The sequence below is a fragment of the Gasterosteus aculeatus genome, chromosome 1, assembly GCF_964276395.1.
Source record: "Gasterosteus aculeatus chromosome 1, fGasAcu3.hap1.1, whole genome shotgun sequence".
Taxonomy (NCBI): domain Eukaryota; kingdom Metazoa; phylum Chordata; class Actinopteri; order Perciformes; family Gasterosteidae; genus Gasterosteus; species Gasterosteus aculeatus.
Genome location: NC_135688.1, coordinates 23,169,071 through 23,185,530, shown reverse-complemented (window position 1 = coordinate 23,185,530; position 16,460 = coordinate 23,169,071). Strand labels below are relative to the sequence as shown.

The 16,460-nt window shown below is 41.8% G+C and overlaps 1 protein-coding gene across 1 annotated transcript in view; it reads left to right on the top strand.

The window, feature by feature from the left end:
• The window catches only part of pudp (pseudouridine 5'-phosphatase), a 229,112-nt gene that overhangs the window by 188,060 nt on the left and 24,592 nt on the right, over window positions 1-16,460 (top strand). The window lies entirely within an intron of this gene.

The window sequence follows — 16,460 nt, the reverse complement described above, 5'->3', positions numbered from 1 at the left end:
ATTGGTGTGAATGCATGAATCGTGACATGAAGTGTTAAAGCACTTTGAGTAGTCGGAAAAAGCGCCATGCAATTTTTGTCCCTTTACCACTTACAGCAAGAAGGCGACGGCTAAAATGCTAAACGTGATGCTTCAGATGCTATGTCGATAAACTGATTTGTGAATTTGTAACTCTAATTCTAAGGACATTTTTAATCAAAAGCACCAAACTTTGTATGTGTAGCAGAATGGAGCTTTTATTCTATACTGTAATTTTAAAATATTCACCAGCAAATAACGCTGGTCGAGTACCACAAAAATACGGTGGGGATTCCCTTCCGGTCCATCTCTGAGGCAAAACAAAACATTGGCTAAATAACCCTTTTTTTCAGGCTTTATGAGCAAATGTTGATTTCTAAAGCCTGGCATTAAGACGCACATCACTTGATTTAGGACGCTACATCACTGTGTTGTGCCAGATTCTCAATAAAGTTAGAAAAAGACATTTACGGCCAACTCACGGTCATGAAGATACTCATTTAACGTCACTAAATACCCAACTGAGATCGGCTTGTGCGGTTCTGAAAAAGGATCCGACCACCGGAGGAACCACCGAACACTTGGCCCCTGGCGTCACTCTGATTTGTGTCATCTGCAGGTGCATCGCGGAGAAAACCAATAGGCTGTCTGAGCAGCCTCAGTTAGCTTGAGTTAGTTTGCTTTTGTTTATTTTTCCTAAACTTTTCGGAAACGTGTGATCGGGGTGCCTCCTATTTCTGGATCATCACCTGTGCTGGACCTCCTTGCCACTGGTAAGCCGCAGCCCTACACCTCTCTTAGCAATGTACATGGCTCGTTTGTTAGTATTTTGGAACCACGTATGATGCGTGTCCGAGGAATTCCCTGCTTGTGGTGGGCAAGCCTTAATCTAGTGTGAAATTCCCATGGCGGTGTTGGTGGTATGATGATTTGATACAATTTGTGGTAAATTAAAAACCAGATCCCATGTTTTTCTCTAATCGCCACATATGGAAGTGACATTAGTTAATATATATTTGTGTATATATAGTAGAACTGTAATACTCAAGTGACAGAGATACCCTGAATCAGCCACTGTGACCCACCCAATCATCAATGAGCCAGCTGATGGGGAAAGAAACAAATCTACAGTAACCACAACATTCCTCACAAATAAGAGCAGAAAGCTGAAGACTCATTAAAAATTCATTGCTGTGTTTCTTTCTCATATTATGCAACATAGAGACACACTAAGTGAATCAGAAAATGAGACTGAAGCTCTGAGACTCAATTTTTTTTGGAATGTTTAAATAATTGAGAGAACTCTGACATGATACTAGTTTATTATTTAAAGGAAGTGAACTACTAGCCTCAATAAATCCACAACAGATCTGCGTCGGCAGAAGCGGTGCTGTGTTTTCACTGAGTTATAGCTTCATAAAGGTGTTGCATAATTATTAATGGGTACATACATAATAAGGTTTAATGTTGCCAATCGATAACCTGTCAGTCTGTAAAACTCTTGCTTTGTTTTTGAAGTCAGTGGGAAGACAAAACAGCTGGATTATAATTTTCTTTCTTTGTTTAAAAAAAAAAAAAACAAGCCAAATAAGATCTGGACTTTTTTTCCGTATGAACCTGATTTAAAAATGTATCTGGTGTTGTTGACAAGGCAACAAGCGTAATTTGGCAAACGTCCATTTGCTCATGATGAAGATATTTTAAGGTGAACTCCAAATATGAAAACCTTTTTGGTTCTCAGATTTATGCGAGCACTACAGAAGTATCCCCTTTACAAAATAACAGTTGAATGCTATTTTATGTAAATCTTAAAACGAATATCAACAACTCAAATATAAACCAAGCTATTTGCCACTGCCAAGGTGTTAACGTTTTATCTGGTTTATTATAGCAAGACAAGTTACATAATTACAGGCAGCTTCAGTGTTTCCTTTATTCATATATTTATTCATATATTTAGTGCCAGATCACATGATAAGCCATATAACTTTCCAAAAGAAGAGGTGTATACCTTCTTTTTCTATTAAACAACGCAAATAGCCTCCTCTGATGCTGCGTGTTATTTCTGTCTCTATATGGTCTTACAATTCCCCACTGCTCTTTTTATTGCACACGGCGGAGTTTTGCCCCGTTGCGCGCGCGCGCGCGCACACACACACCCACAGATGCGCACATTCTAGCGGACTTAGAGAGTAGGTCGTAAACCCTGTGGGCACTAAAACCCTACAGGTTCTGTTTCTTATACATATCAATTAAGCAGACGTGTTTCTTATAAATATCAATTTGAGTGTGAGATTCAATTTTAACTCTAAGATGGTGTTTATATTGTCCCAATCTTGTCAGTGTTAAATCAACACTCAAGTGTTAACAAGTTAACTCGGAATAAGTGTCAAAAATAAATCTGCCCAGTGTTAAATATGTTACATGTCATCTATCCGAAACATTTATCCAAAGCAACTTACCCCTGGTTTTTACATTTTAGCCTGGGGAGCAATTAGGGGTTAAGTGTCTTGGTCAGGGACACTTTGACATGGGACATGGAGCAGCCAGAATTCAAACCGTCGTTCCCGGCTCACCCTCTCTACTCCATGCGCCACAGTACGTAGATTTAAACTGAACACCAAGAGCTGTGCAACTGTACAGTTACATTTCAAACCTATCAAAGAGTTAATTTAACTCTCGTTCTACAATAATTCACGTTTTATTAATGCACTAATTCAGCTTCTTTCCAGGAGTTTTTTGTGCTTTCTCCCCTATCAGGTCTCCGTAGATCGTAGTTCCTTCTGGACCCTGGTCCTGACACCTGCCGTGGCCCTGCTGACGCCTGCTGCTGCCATCATCATCATCATTATTATTTTAGATATTAATCATATTACTGTACTCATAAACCAACATTACCCTCTCCTAAAGTCTCTGTGCTCTCCCTCCCCACAGGCTTCTGTGGATGGTGGTTCTATCTGATGGTGGTTGCCCCTGCAGTGGTCCTGCTGTGCGCCTGGCTTACTACTCACAATTACTTGAATCATTTCTGTCATAGGAATTGCATGTATTATACATTGTTCATTCTGTACACATGGCATCCATTGTAGTCTGTCCATCCCGGGAGTGGGATCCCTCCTCTGACGTTCTCCCTAAGGTTTCTTCCCTTTTTTCCCTCTTGGAAGGGTTTTTTCATTTTTTGGGAAAGTTTTTCCTGTGCCGATGGTGGGTTTCGGGACAGAGGATGATGTATGTGTACAGACTGTAGATCAGACTGGATCAGAAATTTGTAATTTGCGATTTTGGGCTATACAAAATAAAATGAATTGAATTGAATAGGGCTCTCAACTCTATTTCACCGTTATTTTAAAATAAGAGTGCGGTGGCAGACACCATTACTGCGTCCATAATTGGTTCTCTGAGAGACGTTTGAGAATCTAACGAGTCAGGTGAGAATGAACAGGGATTATTTTTGCCAGACAAAATGAATTGGTGCAAACTTATTATGATTTATTATGAGTATGAAAATAATGTCCAATGAGGTCCTCTACTAGAGAGGAGTATGAGTATAATAGAGGTGAAAAGATCATGTAACTAATGTTTTTTCGCAACATGTAGTCTTGTAGTCTGTTTGCACCGTGTACCAGAAGGATGATCATCCAAGACAGTCCAGACTCAGAGTCGGAGCAGAGTGAAGATGAATGCTCCTTGTGCGTATGACCGTCATTTATTTTTCAGCTGACATTATACACAAAGAAAGAAAATAAAAGAGCCGGTTCCCTCAGCTCCTCGGCTTTACAAGGTGAGCACTTCGGAGAACTCTCTCTGCATTGCTGCACTCTGCTCCAGCTGCAGGAGCTTTATTAGCACACATTTCCCACAGTGAGCAGTGACATTGACACCACGCGGTTAGAGGGCAAACGTCCTCGGCGCGGCGCTCCAGAGTGGCCACAGCGGCAACATTAAGAGGCAGAGTGACGTGGAAAGGCACTGACAGGAGGACATAACCATGAGAGGAGCAGCAGCTACAATCCATACAAATGACCCCTCTTGCAGCGTATCAACCAGACTTCTGTTCAGAGGTGAGGGTAGAAGATAAAGGTAAACTCAACACCTTCCCTGTGGTCATTTTTTTAATGTGTGTGCGTTATACAAATAACATAGGAAGCATTTGCCCTGTTTGTGAATCATTCATCTTACAGAACACATACAATCCCAATCAAATCAATCAAACAGTCTACACAGGTCATGGGTCGTGGAATTTTTCCTTTTCTAACAACAGAAAGGTGAACCTGAACGCATGTGGCCAGTGGCAACTCAGCTCTCTTCCTCTGCCAGCATAATTTTTCAAATCTTGATGGTTATATTGTTTTTCTTGAAAATCCAGGTTCTGTTCACGATGATTAAACGTGTGTCCATCCTTTCTTTACACTACAACTATCCTAATAACTAATAATAATCTAGGATTATTATTATTATTTTATGAGCTCATGGAGATTTTTGGTGTGATGCATACATAACTCGGAAGGAGTCTTGATTAGAGTGCTGATCTCTGCCAGATGTGTCTGTACTATGCAATAAAAACCACACTCTGTAAACATCAACAGACTGTAAGGAGTCCTAATACACCTCCTCAAAGTCAAAAAAAGTAATGATTTATGCAGGTCATCACACAATGTTGTGACACATCAGAATATCTTGCAAAGAATGTTCTTTTTTTTCCTTCAGAAAATGTAAATTAATTTGATAACAAAACCATCATATTGTGCAGTGTGCTGCAGTTGAAAAACAGATTAGATCTACACACTATCACTCACTCACATTGGCATGCACATACACACCCTACAGGCAGATAACACTGCTAAGTTTGTATATTGACATGGATGTGGATTCCCACGGCAACGGCTCGAGGCTTTCCAGCATTGGGTCCGGTCCAGTTCTATGGATGGTGAGTCGCTGTGCGAGTCACTGCTTCAGACAGCTGGCCCACAATTACAGTTATATCTCAGTACTATGAGGGAATCTAAATAAATACTACCCTTTGTACGGCTGAACAATCCATCAAAGTTGTCCCCAATAAAGTGCATATACAAGGCATCTGCAATTTGTTTCTCAAGTTACTTTTATTGTTTCTCCTAAATGGGGCTACGATCATCAATACATGATTCTAATTGAAATGATAACTTGTAACTGCTGACCATGCATCAGTGAAACCAAGCTGCTTCTTTGCTTTGGGTTCAGTAGTGTAACAGAGCTACTGCTAACTACCAGCTGAATCATTAGTTCATAATGTAGTTTAGCAGTAATTTGTACGGACACGCTTCTGTTCGTAGTTCGCTGACAATTCAGTGCATGAGAACCAGAATTACACTAAATTGAATCTAAGCTAAGAGAAAGCCGCACCGTGATAGCCGTTTTAGGACAAATGCCCCCTGTAGGAGTCAAATAAATTAATGGGATATTGGTTCCATATTTGCATGTCTAGCACACAGAGAGGGCAAATACTTTTTTCAAAAGTGATCTACAACAGAGATTGTTGCCGGTGCAACAACTCCTGGGCTGAAAAAGAACAGCAATGGTGACATGTCTCTCAGGGATAAGAGGTGAAGAGTGTGAGTTCTGTGAGCTATGCTTGAATATAAACAGATATTACGCGTGGTGGCGAGGACGTGCTGCTCCACACCGCCGAGGCGGCGTTATAATGAATTGGCTCAAAGTTCACTCCAACAATTAAAGAGGAGGTGATGCAGAGGACTTTAAAGGTCACGTATTAGGGCACCCAGGCTGTCAGAGTTGATGGCTCGGAGAGGCACCCGGACTTGGCATTATCTCCGTCTTCAGCAGCCTGCATAGGCTCTGCTCTTTGTCTAATGTATACATTCAGGTTGCTTAGCACCTTCTGTGAAGGGTCAGATTCCAGCTACTCTTCGGCTACTTTTTTTCCATTTTCTGCGACCCTCATTCTCTCTATTTGCGCTTGTTTCATTGACTGTAGTTTTGCTAATAAACATTTGCTTAGAGCAGAATGGGGAAATTAATGAGTTCCATTTTATTATTTTTATTATTTTATTATCCATTTATTATTAGCTCTTATGCTTAGGTTCGATAGGTTTTATATTTGTATACTGTGAATTTCTCTTCACAAATCATTTTACAAAAATATTTGTCAAAATGTGTTTAAGGCATTGCGGGTGATATTGAAAGTGATAAGATATTGCACATCACTTTACAACATAACAAGAATTTTGTTCTGAATTTGTTCAATGTGTACAACATGAGTTTAAAACTATCATCAGTGAGCTAGGGTGTAGTCGTTGGATTTTGGAGTGCTGCTGGTAGCTTGGCACATTAAATGATTTCAACAAAGCAGTTTTAGAAAACATCCATTTGTCATTGAGCAGCAAGACATGGGCCCACGGACACTGGATTTGATAACAACATGTAAGCAGCCACCAGTCAGACAAAGTCAAATGTCACTGAATTTTAAAGAGTCAGAAGTTGATGACTGTTGCCAATAATTGTAATATAGTGAGGAGTTTAACAACTGCTGGAATGGAAGGTGAACGCTGAGTGAGAGATGAGATGTCATCTTTGATTTCTTCCACTACCTGTAATATTGCATGGCTGCTTCATCTGTAACGCGTTATAATTTTGTGTTCACTCATCTGAAAAAGCATCCTATGAGGCCGTCTGGGTTGGATTACTGCTACAATTCCACCACGAGGTAAATGCGAGGAAACCCGCATTCTTTTGCACCTGCTTTTAAAAGGCGCAGAATTTTCACCGCAAAACGGAGGCATGTTTTTACAGGCGGTTTCTGTACATACTGTGTAAAAAATAATTAGGGAAACTTTACGCATCCCCTCCCATCTCTTTATGGGAAACTCCATGCTTTTACGCGCGCATTGCAAAAAACAAATACGCCTGAAGTAGGCGCAGAAGCATTAGTACATGAGGCCCTCTGTGGGCAAACACATGGGTCATAATCAATCAATACGCCGACGAGCGCCTCCTCCATAAGCTGGTTAAAGCTGGGTGTCCGGGGGGACCTGAGCTTGTAAATGACAGAGTGGTAAATTAGTCCCAATGGGACGCCGGCGGAGTGGGACACACAGCCTAGAGTCGGAGTCGTAAAGCAGCGGCCCCTCGGCGCAGCCAGGAGGAGCAGACTGGAGCGCGGTGACCACATTACCCTACCTGTCATCGGCCTTCAAAGCCCTGTGTGTCTAATAGCCTCTGTCATGTGTGCGGACTATGCATACTTAATATGTGGATAGATAATTACAAGGGCTTAGAGAGAACACATCATAAGAATTCTCAGGGTGGTCACGCATGCCGACGACTGTTTTGTTTTGCCGGGACGATAAATATCACAGACTGTTGTCATGATCAATGCACCAACCAGAATTAACATTTTGTGACATCTGCTGTTTGATCAGTTTCTTATGATTCCTTGTATGCAAATAGAATAAAGCGCCTCAGAGTGACGCGAGGGAGGCGCTGTGGGGGAAAAGAAGTAACAGAATCTATGATTGATCTTCACAAATAATCTCGTTAATTCTCACTTCTCTTCATTGGGCCAGGTGACATGACTGCGTGGTTTGTGAGAAATTGTTTCATGGGGAGGGATTGTCAAATGCCAGGCAGCAACAGGTGGCTAATATAATCTACTTGACAGCAAATGATATTTGCGAGGAGGGTTTGTGTGGCGTCGTGTCAAGAGTCCATCTCTTTTCTCTCCATCTTATTGTCTCCTTCGACACGTACAAACAAGTGCGATGGATTGTGTCCTAATTATTGCTTCTTTTGTTGCTCTGGTAACAATGTAGTGCTTGAATTTGAATAGTGGCTGCTCATGTGTGATGCTATTTATTCTATGCAAGTGTTAAACACCACATACATGTCGGGGTGTTACAATAAAGCCAATACTTTGACTTCCAGGCAGCACGGTTATGGGGTGGTCAGTGCTGTTGCTTTACATTAATAAGGTCCTGAGTTCAAAACCACAGAGCAGCCTTTCTGTGTGGAGTTCCCATGTTTTCCCTGTGTACGTGTGGGTTCTCTCGAGTACTCTGCCTTCCTCCCACAATCCCAAGACATGACCTGGGGATCATGTCATTGATGACTGTAAATTGCCCCGGTGACCCTTTTCCGTACTTTTAAGCAATATAGAACAGCCTCGATAGCTGCGGCAATTGGCCAATATTGCACTCATGTTGGCCAATATTGCACTCATGTTGCACTCATTGGCTCGATGACTATTTGAACCCAAAAATTGTTTGGTGTCACGATTTCAGATAAATCAGGCAACATCAATTCGGTTTCAAAAGGGTGGAATTAGAGGTGTGGATCCAGGCGAATATTGGCCATCATGCTGAATGGACTCCATTGAACTGTATTCAACACGAATTGAAGCTTAGGTGTAAATTCAGTCAGGAAGACTGGAGAAGTTAATGCGTGCCCCAGGGGCCTACATTGTCTATGTGGGTATGCCGTAAGCTGATTGGTTTACGGAAACGGTGCCTCCGCCCCCAATCCCGTCAGTGCTGTTTAACGTTAAAAGCTGTTTTCCTCTCGGTTGCTGTCAGTTGTCATTTCAGCAAGCACCAGACACAACTCTCCACCACCCCTGACACCTCCAAATATCCTCCCAAAGGGGGGGATATGCCTCATCTCATCTTGGCATACCGGCCCCTGGTCTAGTCTACGGCTGGATGGTCCTAGCCCCAACAAACCTCCATCCATCCATCCATTGTCAAACCGCTTATCCTGCACACAGGGTCGCGGGGTGAGTCGCAGAATCAAGAGCCACTAACAAAACCAGAGGGACAGAGTTCCACCCCAACATTACTTTGATATATTTTATGACAACTGTACATGACAAAAAAGATTAAAACAATTTGATCTTTTTTGTCATGTACAGTGGTGGATAATAATCAAATTTCACTTTTTGTAATTGGTATTATGCAGGGGTTAGAATAACTAATCAAATTAATATGTTTTACTTCATTTGTGTGTACTTTGCAAACACTTTAATAAGCTTGAAACTGTCAAACATCTACTATTTATTGCAACATGTAGAAAACAGATGATTGACTAACCAATATTAAAATGGTGATCGTTTCATACATTTAAGTGAAATTAAGTATTATCTTGTATTACTACATTCAAAAGTGTAGACATAATGATCTTAGAAAATGGTTTTCTACCACCGTTTCATATCCATACCTGCTTGAATAAATTTGTTCCAGTCTTCATATTTGCTCTGCAAATAAATGTGCCCAGTCAACTGTTTTAAAACTGGTCTGTTCTCCCTGCTGTCTTAAAGCCTTTGTGGTGTGCTTCTTCAATTTTTGTTGACACGGTGTTGATGACGGGATGGCATTCTGCTCTATGTGTTGGTGTGAGAAGCTCTAATGAATTGCAAGGCAAATCATATTTAAGGGGGCAAATGTTTGTGTCACCAGGCTGGTTTATGCTGTTGAAGAGTTCTTGTTACCGTATTGTATATACAAGCTACACAGTACGGTATGTAAAATGTTGATATTGTTTGTTTTTGTTTTCCACTGAACTTCCCGCCAAAAGTAATGACTAAAGCCTAAGTGAAGTTCAGTTTGTGGTTAGTCAAGTGGAGAGGCTGCAGTTTTTTTTGCCTTGGTTTTGTATAGGAGCCCTGGCTGTTAACCATGTTAGTGTTTCAAAATTTTATGTGAGTTTTTCATTTTTATGAAGGACTGCGCAGTCCGCTGCAGTTTATTTTGAGCAAAGCATTCCATTTACTTAAGTGCAGGCAACATGCTGATTGCACTGAAGTTCAGTGGTTAAAGTGGGTTGTCAAAGTAAAAGTACGCAGGTCAAGACCGTCACACTTCCTTCCCATGTCAGAAATGTCAGTGCTGCCATTTTTGCCACTGTGTTATTTGACACAGTGAATGGGTAGAACCTGAAGAGAAGTGGAGCGTGTGGCAGTCTGATTTGGTTGTCTAAAAGCAATGTCTCATTATCGAGGGTTGCTGCCTACGTGATAATACAGGGACTCAAATCCACATTGCCTATTTAGGTACTGACACATGCAGCTCCTTTCTGATGCAGATAATTGGAAAATCAAAATGTTGAACAGTGGATTGGTTTGAGAGAGTAATCAATGTGGATGATGGAAAGAGTGAACCTCCTTCAACCCAAAGGACCCCTCTTCCATTGTAGTAAGGCGTGGCTGTTTGTTGGAGTGTTGAAATATCTGTAGCAAAACCCAATTAATGCTGGCGCTGCTAATTCACAGATGTGTCTTAGCATGTTGTATGTATGTTGGACCCCTTTTTGACTTAGCATACGTATTTAGAAAGTAAGTTACTAATAGAAAGGGCTGAGTTAACATATACAGAGTTACAAATTATTTTTAACGAGGTCACAGATTTGTGTAGGGCTGGCATTAGGTGCCCTAAATACAGTCTCAGAGGCAGGTTGAAGCATGAAGAAACATTAATAACATAAGAAACAGTCCAGAAGTTATAGTGCCTGCTAGGTAAAGGTGCTGAAATAAGGAAACAAACTCTCCAAAACAACAACCCAGCAACAAAGGACGAACCGGCAAAGAATCTTATATTCAGAAGGTGGGAAGACAGAGAGTAAAATAAACCAAGTCATTTGAGAAGTGAACTTAAGAGTAAAACAGGAAACAGTCTTAACTAAATCCCGATGACTGAAGCTTTCAGAAAAGAGTGAAAATATGGTCCGAGAAAATTAAGCCTTTTTTTTTAACTTTTTTGAAACCCTTTGCTTTCAATGCCATTAATTTAGCTGATAACATCCATGCTTTGGAAGGGATGCGCTATTGTGATTGTGATTAATTAATTGAAATACACTACGTGTTTTTTGGATGTGGACCGATCGCAGATCACAAAGATCTTAGAAAGATGTGCAGCAGTTTCTTTGTCTTCACTCCTCATTATGATAATAACAACAACTATAAAAACATATATATTATATACACAGATGACAACCATTGAAGCTTATGGAAATGTGCAAGAGAACTGTCTGGAGATGAAAACAGTAGAACGGGTGTTCTCTCCTATCTACAGGGCCGACGGCGTTGGATAAATGAGCCGGGTAACTACCTATCTGGATTGACTGACAGCGTTAAGTGAACACAACCAAGTCAGCATATCTGATAATAGGCATTTGTCAAAGGGAAGAAGAGTTCTTGTGTGTGTCTGATGGAACAGTGGCTAAAAGGGTGAAGTGGAGGTGCTGATGGTCCTTACCTCTTTGTCTTTATGTCTTGTCAATTCCTGGCGAGGAGCCATTCCTCATCTTTTCTTTTCCGTTGACCTTTCTTTTTGGTGGCCTCCCTCAGCAACACATTGACCTAAGAATACCGCCAACTCCGGCTTGAACTCATGATTGAGCCGCCCGTCACAAACTACACCTCTTTAGTGTCAGATGTTGTAATTGGGAGACCGAGGGAGCTCTCTGCGTCATCCACTCTTTCATTTAAATGACTCTCAGTGGCTCCAATCCTGTCGTAGAATTCTCTGAACGTGACATCCGCGTGGCCGGTACTGGAGCGGTGGACAGTTCAGTAATATTAATTTAAAAAATGTGATCCTGTTGTGAAATTGTCAAATGGGCTTTTTTGTCATTCAGCCTTGTGGATGTGGTGTTCGATGTCCAGCGCTTCACAGAAAAGGTGTAGATGGGCTATCAATGGTATAATCGTTTAATAGAAACTCAATAAATATTGTTCTCTATAACTGGACGAACATCGGCAGTAAATGTTTTTCATGGATAGCCTTATAATCATTAGCTCACTCTAGGTTCATGGAGGTCTACACAATAGCTGAGGGGGTCATCCGTAGCAGCTGTTCGTGCAATCCAAAATTTGTTTACTCTGCCTGTCTGGTCACCCACATTCCTGGTGTCTCAGTTAGCCTGTGCCTCTACTCTGCCCTGGCTGGTCTTGTTGCACACAACTGGACGGAAGAGAGGTTTAGCCAGTCCGCCGAATTTGCAACCTCGATTATGCGAACCACAACCGTTTCAGTTAAGTGCTTCTTAAACCTCTGCCCCCTCCTGCTCCTAACTAAGCCTTTTCATTGTAGTGTTTTTCTGGTAGTAGTATTGTAGTGTATTTATCAGATCTCTACATTTGTATTTATTGCAAATAAATGCAGGTTTTTGTTTCTTTTAATTAAATAGAAAAGATAGTTAAATTAAACTCCACCCCCCAAATTGTACCAATCTCCATGAAGCCCAAATTCCAAACAAGGGAGTGGTGTTGCTAGTCCATCCACTCGAGTCTATCCCAGCCACTTCGGTCGACTTCGGGCGAGAGACAGGGTACACCCTGGACTGGTCAAACAACCATTCACGCGCACATCCACACACCTTGGGGCAATTTAGTGTCCCCAATCAACCTGATCTCCAGAGCATGTATTTGGACTGTGGGAGGAAGCCGGAGTATCCGGAGAGAACCCACACAGACACGGTGAGAACATGCAGACTCCACACGGAAAGGCCACTGGGTCGAGTCAAACCCAGGACCTTGCTGTGAGGCGACAGTGTTAACCCCCAGGGTGGCACGGTGGTGTGGTGGTTGCTAGTATCTCATAAAATAATTTAAAAGACAATCCCATTTTACCTGTTTAATTTCATTTGAACATCGGAGTTTCATAATTAACTCAAATATCCAGTGATTATTTTAATTATCTAGAGACCACTAAGGTAGTAGCAGTGTTTTAATCTAAACGTTTGCTTGACCAATAACCCATTTTACATCAAGTGTGGAACAAGTCTTATTATATTTCTTATTTTTATTCTGCTGCCATTTACAGACAATGATTTTATAGATACGCTGGAATATTTTAACCTCGCTCAGGACATACAGGAGCCCACTCGCTAAAAGGGTCACAGCACAAGTTATATGCTGCCCCTCTCCAACCAGGTGCACTATTCACACAGTATTATCTCCTCCCTCTTCTCACCAACCACACTGGTCGTTGGGGATTGATCAAGAATGTCCACACATTGTTTTCCGGTAAAATGCCACACCGGCTGCTGGCCTATAATCAGTTTGAATTAAAATAAAGACATTAAACCTCATTTTACTTTGATGTCACACGCAGTGCTCTAGTGGTAAAATTAGAGGTGGGTAAACTCTGAATTTTGTGATCATACAGACCTCAACGCGATGCCAAGCAACGCAACACAAAGCGTCGCGACTCTGTAAGGCTGTCCTGGCTATATTGGATTATGTTATCAGTAAAAGTCATATACAATCAATGACAATGAATAAATGTGTTAGTAGTTTGTAGTTCATTAAATTTAAGAAAACAGTAAAGAACAGTATGTCAACACAACACAACAACACAATTGCAGATTAAGAACTATCTACATACGGAGTCTCCTTTTTACAGTAGTGCCCAGAGGGCCTCCTTGTCCTCCACGTCAGGTCCTGCCTTGCACAGAGGAGCCATGAACCCCAGAACGCGCGTTCAGGGGTTCATGGCTCCTCTGTGCTTCTCTCTCTATTCAATCTGGTGTTTCTCCTCTCCCTGTGCTCTCTGCGTCATTGCCTGTCCTCTCACTGATTGAAAAAATATGTTGAATTTAAGAGTTGACCAGTTAAGCAGCCTGTCAATTACACTGACAACATAAGTTAAAGGAACACTCATGTACTACCTATGTCATCATAAATAGCCCATACAGCATGTTTTTTTTCACATTGAGAACTGACTTGTTTTCTAATCATCGTTTTTCTTGTCCTTTTACCGTGCACAACCAGCGAACACAGAGTGCGCGACTACTACACCCGCCCCCCCCCCCCGTCGGACCTTCTCGACCGGTCCGCGAAATAATGTCTGACATGAAACCGGTCCGTGAGGTAAAAAAAGGTTGGGGACCACTGGGCTGATCCACAACGTGTATGTGTTTACAAACCTCCTGGATCCCGATTGGTGTCGCTGCTGCAGCCGCAAGGCACTGATTGGATGGTCACAGACCACAATACAGCGCAGATGAAAATGATTCAGACTACGGCGTTTATATGTTCAACAATAGGAAACGTAGTCTTAGCTCTTTTAAAATTACACCAAGTTTATTTCGGATTATTCCAACGGAAGAATACAAGGCGCAGGGAACTTTGAGGTGCGTAAACGCTATTTATAGGTGCGTAAACGCTATTTCCAAAATTCTAGAGGTGCGTAAACGGCGTTTACGTGCGTTTACCCTCCACTACAGCCCTGGTCACACGGGCCGAACCAGTCAAATCATCGGTGATGGTCTGGTCGACGGGGGGGACTTTTTAGGAATACCAGCTACTTTCATAGAAATGCAATTTATGTCTTTCTGTCATTTTTTATTTAATTCAATTGTTACGGCTCAGCTAGCCAGAGACTTACGCGCCAGAGACTTAAGCGGGGACGAGCCGGGCGTGCACCGGATCACCGGTCGTCGTTTGGAGACTTCCCTGTGGATACCTACGAGAGACTTTTCCCTTTGAATTATTTAAGAGTGAGTTTTTCTTTTTTTCATTGAACTGTTATTGCCCATGGACTAAAGGGATTTTGAGTTGTTTTCTTTTGTTTTAAACTGACAATTAAGGAGGCAGTTTTTGTTTGTTCCTCGGAACCTTACGCTCTTGAGTTCTTGTGAAAGAATAAACTACGCCGTGTTTTTGGCTGAACATAAACTCTGTCTGGTGTCGTGCACTTGGGGTCGAAGACAAACCATAACATCAATTCAATTCATTTTATTTTGTATAGCCCAAAATCGCAAATTACAAATTTGCCTCAGAGGGCTTTACAGTCTGTACACATACGACATCCTCTGTCCCGAAACCCACTATCCGCACAGGAAAAACTCCCCAAAAAATGAAAAAACCCTTCCAAGAGGGAAAAAAAAGGGAAGAAACCTTAGGGAGAACGTCAGAGGAGGGATCCCACTCCCGGGATGGACAGACTACAATGGATGGCATGTGTACAGAATGAACAATGTATAATACATGCAATTCCTGTGACCGAAATTTTTCAAGTAATTGTGAGTAGTAAGCCAGGCGCACAGCAGGACCACTGCAGGGGCAACCACCATCAGATAGAACCACCATCCACAGAAGCCTGTGGGGAGGGAGAGCACAAATACTTTAGGAGAGGGTAATGTTGGTTTATGAGTACAGTAATATGATTAATATCTAAAATAATAATGAGGATGATGATGGCAGCAGCAAGCGTCAGCAGGGCCACGGCAGGTCTCAGGACCAGGGTCCAGAAGGAACTACGACCTGCTAGGGGAGAAAGCACAAAAAAACGTCCGGAAAGAAGCTGAATTAGTCATGTGCATTAATACAACGTGAATTATTGTAGAACGAGAGAGTGAGAGAGGAGCTCGGTGTGTCCTAAGAAGTCCCCCGGCAGTCTAAGCCTATAGCAGCTTAACTAAGGGCTGGTCCGTGCACACCTGAGCCAGCCCTAACTATAGGCAAAATCAAAGAGGAAAGTTTTAAGTTTTACTTTAAAAGAGCTGACCGAATCTGCCCCCGGACTGAAAGTGGAAGCTAGTTCCACAAAAGAGGAGCTTGATAACTGAAGGCTCTGGCCCCCATCCTACCTTTTAAAACCATAGGAACAACAAGTAACCCAGCATCTATGGAGCGCAGCTGCCTTGTCAGGCAATAAGGTGTTTACAAGCTCTTTAAGATTAGACGGTGCCTCACCAGCAAGTGCCTTGTAGGTGAGGAGAAGTACCTTACATTCTATTCTGGATTTAACAAGGAGCCAGTGCAGAGAAGTTAATACAGGAGTAATATGATCCCTTTTCTTAGTTCTTGTTAATACACGTGCTGCAGCATTCTGAATCAACTGGAGAGGCTTAAGAGATTTAAGAGCAGCCTGATAACAAATAATTACAGTAGTCCAGTCTGGAAGTGACAAATGCATGAACTAATATTTAGACATCACTTTGAGACCGGAAGTTCCTGATTTGTGATATGTTACGTAGATGAAAAAAGGCAGTCCTTGAAGTCTTCTTTATATGCGAGTTGAAGGTCATATCCTGGTCGAAGAGAACTCCCAGATTCCTGACGGTGTTGCTGGGTACCAGAGCAATTCCATCTATAAAAACTATCACGTGACAGCTGGCTTCGAAGGCGCTCTGGACCTATCAAGATATGTTTTTTCTAAGTTTAGCATCAGGAAGTTGCCGGTCATCCAAGTTTTGATGTTTGTGACATTCTTGAAGTCTAACTAGCTGTCTATTCTTACACTTAGCAAAGTCATCGGGTGGGGCGCATTGGACCTCCTGGCGGGCCGTATGTTTGACAGCCCTGCAATAGTTGAATTAAAAAAAAAAATGGTTTTAATTATAAAGTTCAACATGCACCAAAAAGCTTTGAAATTGAGTGCTTGGAGAAGTTGCTTTTGGCAATGTAAATCTATGTCTTTCATTTGAAACAATTATTTCTGTATAATATG